A 9,525-nucleotide genomic window follows, 5' to 3' on the forward strand; every position below is an offset into this window, starting at 1 on the left:
TAGTGGCCTTGCGCCTCACACATCGGATAAGGGTTCCCAGCACAGAACTGCTGCTCCTGACACCCCAACTTGGCAAGCTGTGTACAGAAGTGCTGCACACAGCACCTCAATCCAAGACAGTGACTGTGGACCGTGCGCAGACATGCTGCCCCTGCACTTCAGTGTGAGGTGCCGTGAGCCACAGAACCTCGCCCGGCCTGCAAGCACTCCAGCCCTCCCTCTGCTCATGAGAACCCCAGAAAGCAACCCAGCCAAAGGCCTTTCAGAGAGAACATGGACTTTAGAGCTTGAGCTCACACCTCTCCATTCTTTGAGTGAAGAATAAAGCCTTCCTTTGCTTCTGAACCAAGCTCAGTCTCATTCTACTGGCATGAAGTACACCAGGCACGAGGATCCTTTTGGAGACCTAACCGAAAAGGGTCGGAAACAATTTCTGGCGATCACAAAGGATGGACTGTGGCCTTCTCAGCCACACCTATCCACCAGGCTCCAGGCTCACCCCAGCTCCAGAGGGAGGATGGCAGAGGTTTTGGGAGGTTTGCATAAGGATGACTGACTCTGATCTTTGAGTTCACCCTGATGGGGTAGAATGGCGGCAGCCTTTGGCCAAATTCAGAGCAACTCTGTCCAGCAACCCAATACCCAGGTGTGGTAAGCACACAGCGTGGCCCCCAGAGTCATCTGGACTGCACCTCCTCAATGAGGGCATCATACTGTGGCAGTGTCGGGGATTGGAGACTGAAACTCACACGTGTCTGCCCACTGCCTCTGGCTGGCTTCCCACGTTACCAGACAAGACGGAGCCAGGCAGTCTTGCTCACTGTCTCGCCAGCAGTGCCGGCCTCCTGACCCCTGTACAAGGCAGCAGCAGCTGCAGCAGGGCTTCTCGCCCTCCTTGCCAACCTCCAGGGGTCAACAATGCATTCTCCATCATCACAGTTTGGTAAAGGAAAGTGGCCTGCCGCGTGAGTCAAGAGGCTAGATGGGGAAAATGCCCAGGTAATAAAGACTGCCTGACAAAACGGAATGAGGGCACAGCATGTGAGTTCAAGAAAAGGCACCAGGGATGCCTGAGTATGAAAGGGGCCTGGGTACAAGACCGGTGACTTGACCGTTTCTGGTTAGTGACAGTCTCCCTGAAGTGGGCTGGGAAGCCCCATGAGCTGCTCGCGAGAACAGGAGCCCCATTATCAGGAAGCCCTGTGAGCTGCTGGCAAGAACAGGAAACACCCACCGTCTGACCTCTCCCTGATCTCTTTTCCTTCTAATCTTCCAAGCTCCTTCCCCCTACTGCCTGTGAGGCAAGCCTTGGATGAGTCTTTATCAACTGAGGCTCCACGGACACTGCTCCTGGTATCAACCCTCGTGATCTGGTGAGTACCCTGATTGGAGGGGAATCCCTCATGCATTTAGCTCTCACTTGGCAGGAAGTCTAAAACTCCTTTCCAGCTGAAAGAAGGAAAGACACCCGCCTCAGCTAAGCTGCTCTGACCTGGAGGCAGTCCCGTCTTCAAGCACCGACTGAAAGTCAAGGGGAACCCCCACATAAGAGCTCACTCCTATTTGGGTCTCTTGAGGAATCCATTAACAGTTTGCTGCTGGTTCCAAATTTCCCAAACTGGAAATCTTATTTGGGTCAAATCTTGTGGCATTTGCGTGCCAATCACTCCAAGAGCCCCGATGGTAGTTGGAAAAAAGTCATAGTAAGGGGTTGAGGGAAGATCCAGAGGGGTTCCTGAATTTGATTAGTGGAATCTTTTAGACCCATGATCCACATGGGCTGACATCTAGAGCCTCCTCAATGTACTCCTAATGCGGGAAGAAAAGGCCATGGTCTTTTAAAAAGCCTGAGAGGAAGCAGACAAAGAATAGAAACAATGTAGGTCATGTTATTTTCAGACCAGGAAGTCAAGGGGTCCCAGATAACAAACACAACTGGGACCACTGAGACAATGGATAAGGGGGTAGAAGGCAAAGGCTAACCAATTATAAAAATATGATCCTAAAGGGAATCCAAGCAGCAGGAAAGACACCTGTCAATTAGAATAAGATGAAGGAAATCAATCAAGAGCCATCGGAAAACCCTTTGACATTCCTAGACTGCCTCAGGGAATGCCTTTGAACATATACTACAACTGACCCTGGGTCATTGGAAGGGAATGCAGACCTGAGGTTGTGTTTCATTTCCCAAAATGCCCCGACATTAGGTGCAAACCTCAGAAACTGGAAATAGAACCAGATACCTCTACCCCTTGCCTGGTTGAGGTTGACTACCAGGTTTTTAATAACTGAGATATAGAGGAAGAAAAGTCACAAGATAAAAAGGTGTGGAGGCAAGCCCATGTCCTGGCTGTTGCCCTTCAATGTCAACTGGTCACACGGGAATCTGGACTAACTGCCCAGACTCCACTGAGTGACCCCAAGTCCCCACCGAGGGATAACAGGCCAAGGAAACTAGGACCTAATCAGTGCCCGTGTACCACGTGTAAACAAGAGGGACACTGGAAGGAGAATGCCCTTGCCACTCCCAAAGGGAGACAGAAATGGCAGATCCTGGCCACTACCCTTGAAGGCAGATGGTCCAAACAGACGAAGAATGATGGGGCCATGGGGCTCCTAAGCTGGTGCTCCAACTGGCCCCCGAGGAGCCCTGGCTAACACTGGACATAAGGGGAAAGCCTGTCAAATTCTTAGTCGACACCAGTGTCACTTACTTGGTTCTGAAGACCAGATCAGGCAAACTCGATTACAAGAGTTGTAAATTTCTAAGTGAAATAAGTCAAACAGAGATAGACAAATATCATATGATATCACTTACATATGGAATCTTAAAAAATGATACAAATGAACTTATTTACAAAACAGAAATAGACTCACTGACAAAGCGGACTCACTGACGGAAAACAAACTCACTGACTCACTACCAAAGGGGAAGGGGGAAGGATAAATTAGGGCTTTGGGATTAATATACACACACTACTATATATAAAACAGACAAACAACAAGGACCTACTATATGGCCTTGTATATACTATATATACTTGAATATATACTATATTCAATATCTTGTAATAACCTATAATGGAAAAGAATCTGAACGAGAATACGTATACATATGCATAACTGAATAACTTTTCCGTACACATGAAACATTGTAAATCAACTATACTTTTAAAAAAATTGCTGGGCTTCCCTGGTGGCGCAGTGGTTGAGAGTCCGCCTGCCGGTGCAGGGGACGCGGGTTCGTGCCCCGGTCCGGGAAGATCCCACATGCCGCGGAGCGGCTGGGCTCGTGAGCCATGGCGGCTGAGCCTGCGCGTCCGGAGCCTGTGCTCTGCAACGGGAGAGGCCACAACAGTGAGGGGCCCGCGTACCGCAAAAAAAAAAAAATTGTTCACCTGGATGTAGAATTCTAGGCCAACAGTTATTTTCCCTCAAAATTAATAAAATATAATAAAATTAGTTTTAAAAAGAGTTGTAAAATTATGGGGGTAACAGGGAAGGCCCAAGAACAGGCATTCATAGAGCCATTAGACAACCCAGTGGTTACTATAAAAACCTGCCACACACTAAATCCTGCCACTTTACTACCTACAGAAACAGAGTCCTTGGAACGTGATTGTGTAGAAACAATAGATACAGTCTATGCCAGTTCCCCCAAGCTACGAAGCGAGCCTCCCCAAACCCTAAAGAAGAATGGTTCACGGACAGGAGTAGTTTTATGAGGGAGGGAAAAAGGCTGGCAGGATACGCTGTATCCTCCCAGACTCCAGTAATAAAAAGGGTTACAGAAGATAGACAAGCGTCCCTCAAAAATGAGGGGCAGGACAAAAGACACAGGAGGGCTTCGTCACTGCCAAAGCCCATTAACAATTCCCAGAAAATAAAAACAGAAGCTGGGTAATAAAAACAAGTCTCTCTCACCTTTTTCTTTTCCTTTGTGTTTAGTCTAGTTCCACTTGTTCATAGGGAGCCGCGAGCAGAGACCTCACACCCAGCACTTCAGCAGAGTTCCCACTGCAAAACGGCAGCACCCGACACCTCAGCTCCAGCCGTGCGCAGAGACGCTGCGCACGACACCTTAATCCAAGATGGCGGTGGTGGCCTGGGTGCAGAGGAGCTGCACCTGGCACTGATACGAATGAATGCCACGAGCAGCACATCTGCGCCTGCCCAGTGAGGACCCCCCCCCCCCCCCCCGCCCACGCCGCCCACCCCGCCCCCTCCACTAGATCCCAATAAAGCAGCCACGCCCAGGGCCTGTCGGCCTGTTGGAGAGAGTGAGTGCTGCGGCCCGAGCTCTCATCTCTGCATTCTCTAATCAAAGAATAAAGCTTCCATTTGCTTCTAAACCGAACTCAGTCTCCTTCTACTAGCACTGGCGACACTGGGCAGGAGGACCCTTGTTGGGGCTTGACTGGGGAGGGTTGGTAACACAAGGACTTGTACGCAAGTGGACATAGCAGCTTTGTTTTCAATTGCCAAAACCTGGAAACAACCCAGTGTCCATCAATGAGTGAGTAGAATAAACAGGTTTTGGTGAATCTATACAGTAGAATACTACTCAGCAATAAAAATGGACAAACTAATGATAAATACAACGTGATTAAGTCTCAAAACAATATTGCAAAAGAGTATATACTGCAGTGAGTTCATTTATATAAAATGCTAGAAAATGCCAACTAATCTATACTAAACAGAAAACAGATTAGTGTTTGATGAGTGGAGGAGTGGGGGTGAATTATAAAAGGAGACTGGAGGGGATGATGAATATGTTTATTAACTTGTGATGATAGTTTCACAGGTATGTACGTGGGTCAAAACCCATTAAATTATGTACTCTAAATATGTGCAGTTTATTGTGATAAAATGTACCTCAATAAAATTGGGGAAGGAAAAAGAAAATAAAATTGTATGTATTCAAAACAAAAGGGTTAGAGCACCCATAACAAGCTAATAGAAAAACTAAAATTTTTTGAATATCCAAATACAGTTCGTTTGAGTATGCATACAAAAATAGCATAATACCAAATAACCTCCAAATCACTTGCATTTAGTTCTATTTCACACTTTCCCTTCCTTGCTCCCATACCCAAACTGAGTATGTTTGTAGGAGAGGAAAAATCTTTCCTTCTACCCTTCTATGGTCTCAGCTGGATCTCTACAAAGACAGATTAATAGCAGAAAAACAAACAAGTTTGTTAACATCTCACATATGCATGGGAAAAACTTGTGGAAAGAGAAGAGTAACTAGAAGAGGTGGCTTAGAACTCCTGCTTTTATAGCTTTCAACAAAAAGCAATAAATTTGTAGAGAAATGACAAGACAAAGGAAAGCAGTTTTAGGTTTCCAAGGGTGGCAAACTGTGGGAAGGTAAACATATAGGAGGAAAATAATGGAGTAAGGTTTGTTTGCAGATTCCTTGGGTTGTCTCTGGGCTCATAATTATGAGTCCAGAATCATCTCTAGTAAAGGAGAATTTATATCCTGCCTTTAGGCAGAAAAGGTGGACAGTACAGACAGGTTTTCCTCTGTTTGCTTCTTCTTAATTGCCTTCAGCTCAAAATAAATTTATGTCAAAGAGGGGTATTTAGGGGTGACATATTCTGTTTTCCTCTACCTTCATTACTCAGTTGGGGAATTTTTTTCTTTTAATTGCTTTGTTGAGTCACTTAATATTTACTTATTGAATTAAACTGTTTTTTTTTTTTCCTTCAGTAGGCGATGGGAAAGAGCTTGATTGGGGTGTGTGTGTGTGTGTGTGTGTGTGTGTGCGTGCTCTTCGAGGTGGGATGTGTGGAGAGGTGGCTAGTAAGTGGCAGGGATATCTCTATTCAAAGCTTACACCAGTGATTCTCAAAGTTTTTTGGCCTCAGGATCAATTTTGCTCTTAAAATGTATTGGGTGCCTTAAAAAACTTTCGTTCAGGGCTTCCCTGGTGGCGCAGTGGTTGAGAGTCCGCCTGCCGATGCAGGGGACACGGGTTCGTGCCCCAGTCCGGGAAGATCCCACATGCCGCAGAGCGGCTGGCCCATGAGCCATGGCCGCTGAGCCTGCGCGTCCGGAGCCTGTGCTCCGCAACGGGAGAAGCCGCAACAGTGAGAGGCCCGCGTACCGCAAAAAAAAACAAAAAAAAAACTTTTGTTCAAATGGAATGTATGTCAATATTTACTGTGTTAGAAATTAAAGCAGAATTTCAAAAGCATTTATCAATTCATTTAAAAATAACAATGAACCCATTGCATGTTAATATAAATAAAATATTTTTATAAAAAATATATTTTCAAAAAAAGTGAGAAGAATGGCACTGTTTTGCATTTTTGCCAATCTCTGTAATGTCTGGCTTAGAAAAAGACAGGTGGATTCTCTTCCTTCTTCATTCAATCTATTGTGACATCACATATCATGTAGCCTCTGGAAAACTCCACATGTCATGTACAGTCATGAGAGCATAGGAGTGAACAAGGCAAATAACATCTTAGCATTGTTAAAGTGAGAATTGTTTTCACTCTAAGGACCTCAGTGAGAGGGTTCGTTTTTTGTTTTTTATTTTAATTTATTTTATTTATTTACTTTTGGCTGTGTTGGGTCTTCGTTGCTGCGTGCTGTCTTTCTATAGTTGCGGTGAGTGGGCTTCTTATTGCGGTGGCTTCTCTTGTTGCAGAGCATGTGCTGTAGGCACGTGGGCTCAGTAGTTGTGGCTTGCGGGCTCTAGAGTGCAGGCTCAGTAGTTGTGGCACACAGGCTTAGTTGCTCCACTGCATGTGGGATCTTCCTGGACCAGGGCTCAAACCCATGTCCCCTGCACTGACAGGCGGATTCTTAACCACTGTGCTACCAGGGAAGCTCAGTGAGAGGGTTTTTACCAGCCCCAAAGCTCTTCTCTGGGAGAGACCTTGAGCCCATGTCACTAGGACCACCCTTGTCACAGCATCCAGCTGACACTCTATCCTGTTTTACAAGAGTTACCATTGAAAGAGGGTCAACAATGTTCCCAGTTTTACAAAATATTTACCAGATAAAACAGCTGGAGCCTCAGTAATGTAGGGGAAAGTGGCCAAAAATTACAAGGAATGCTTATGTATCTGATTAATGCTTGTCCTCAGAGCCTTAAAGATGCATCTAAAACTGGATTTTAAAAAATCTTTATTATGGCCAAATTCCTCTGAAAACTGGCCCACTAAATGAAACGCCTGGAGTTGCATAAGCCATCAAGGGAACAGTCCCCTGACCGTATTTTTCTTGAATGGCACAGAATTTCACTGTTTTCGTAGACAACAATAGTTAGTCATTCAGGGCTCTTTTAGGGCAGAACATGGTCTTCCAGTCAGTCGTGCCTGAACCAGTGGGTTAATTTAATGTGATGTGCAGAAACCCGGTATTGTGTGTTAATGATACTGTTCCTCACCACAGAATTTGAGAACTAGTGGTAATTGCGCCTCCAGGAAAGGTCTAACTTCATTTAATGTATAAATTACATAAAGCCTGTTTAAGGAACAAAAAAGTCAGTAGGTTTTTGTTGTGCAGTGGTTCTTGAGGTTAATTGCTTACTTTCTCAGCAAGAAAAAAAAATTAAAAACCATAGTAAAATTCCAATGGCAAAATCCCTCCTTTCCTACACTCAGATTGCTTCTTTTTGTATTCGATCATGTTTACTTTCATCTTTTCAGTGTAGTGCAGAAGATACGTGATAAATAGGTATAGAACGCTATTCTTGAGGGCTTTACTGGAACTCGTGGTACAGTACTTTGTAACTAAAGAATGAGGACAGGAGGGTAAAGGAGCTTGTTTTTAAAATTTAGAACAAATAAATATATGCAAAAGAACTTGCAAAAATATGAATTGTTTTATTGTCAACAAATGTTTATTGAACCCCACTACATGCTCTGTCTTCAGTATCATCAAAGGGTGCTGTGCTGGGCAATGTGCAGTGTATGCACAGGTATGAGGCGTCCTCCTACTCTGGAGTAGAGATAACACTTTGGTTGTAGAGATAAGCACTCAAGGTAATATTAGATCAGAACAGAGATGCAACATTGTATTATTGTTATTATATTACATTATTATTATCATATTAGATCAGAGCAGAGGTGTGGCAAAACAGTCAAAAGGCTGAGAGATCCCTTCTGCTATAGATTGCATGTTTGTGTTCTCCCAGAATTCATGTGTTGAACCTAATCTCCAATGTCATGGTGTTTGGAGGTAGGAACTGTGGGAGGTCATTAGGTCGTGAGGGTGGAACTCTCATGAATAAGATTCGTGTCCTATGAGAGACCCCAGAGAGCTCCCTAGCCTCTTTTGCCGTGTACCAACACAGATCAAGATGGCTGTCTATGAACCAGGAAGCAGGTCCTCAACAGGCACTGAATCTGCTGGTACCTTGATCTTGGACTTCCCAGCCTCTAGAACTGTGAGAAATAAATTTGTGTTTATAAGCCCTACAGTCTGTTAAAGCAGCCCAAAGGGACTAAGAAAACTCCTGTCTGGGAGAAGGCTTTGTTGATCTGGTGTGATCTGAGCACTCAAGTTCTAGAAGAATAGAGTCATGTGGTATCACTAACACCAGCAATATTCTTCATGATTTCCTGGCCTGAAACTAAGTTTGCAGTATGTTGAATGTTTGAAATACCTGCTAGTATAAACTTCTTTGTTTCCTACAACCCCACTCCCCAAGATCTAAAGAAGGAGAGAACCAAAGAATTTCCATTGTGAAATTTTTTAATGAGTTAAGTGTAAATGATTCAGAAACATAAGGATTTTATTTCCCTTAAAATAAACAGAGATCCCAGCCCAAGGGGAAACTATGTGGCCAGTGCAGCTTGCCATGTTCGGGCAGGGTGTGAGGTTGGGAGGACCATTTGACCAGGGCTTCTTTGCGACATGTTGAGCTGACTGCTGTCAAGGACACTTTTTGCTATTGAGCAAACTGATGGTCATTCCCATTTTGCTTGATTAAATAACTTTCTTGGGAAAAAAAAAATTAGACATTGTTAATTAGATATTTCCCTAGAAAAATCTAATGGAGTCAATTCTGTTTTGGTGTTGTGTACTATAGAGTCTATCTTTTACTGCAAAGAGAGGTCTGGCCTTTGTCCTCAGCTGCTGCTTTTTTAAAAAAATTTTTTCTTTTATATTGGAGTATAGTTGATTAACAATGTTGTATTAGTTTCAGGTGTACAGCCAAGTGATTCAGTTATACATACATATGTAACTATTCTTTTTCAAATTCTTTTCTCATTTAGGTTGTTACATAATATTGAGCAGAGTTCCCTGTGCTATACAGTAGGTCCTTGTTGGTTATCCATTTTAAATATAGCAGTGTATACCTGTCAATCCCAAACTCCCTGACTATCCCCCCCATCCCCCCCTGGTAATCGTAAGTTCATTCTCAAAGTCTCTGTGGCTGTTTCTGTTTTGTAAATAAGTTCATTTGTATCATTTTTTTTTAGATTCCGCATATAAGCGTGATCATACGATATTTCTCTGTCTGACTTACTTCACTCAGTATGACAATCTCTAGGTCCA

This window comes from Aethalodelphis obliquidens, unplaced genomic scaffold (genome assembly GCF_003676395.1).
Source record: "Aethalodelphis obliquidens isolate GAN/ISIS:26980383/991018 unplaced genomic scaffold, ASM367639v1 scaffold1, whole genome shotgun sequence".
In the NCBI taxonomy this organism is placed as follows: domain Eukaryota; kingdom Metazoa; phylum Chordata; class Mammalia; order Artiodactyla; family Delphinidae; genus Aethalodelphis; species Aethalodelphis obliquidens.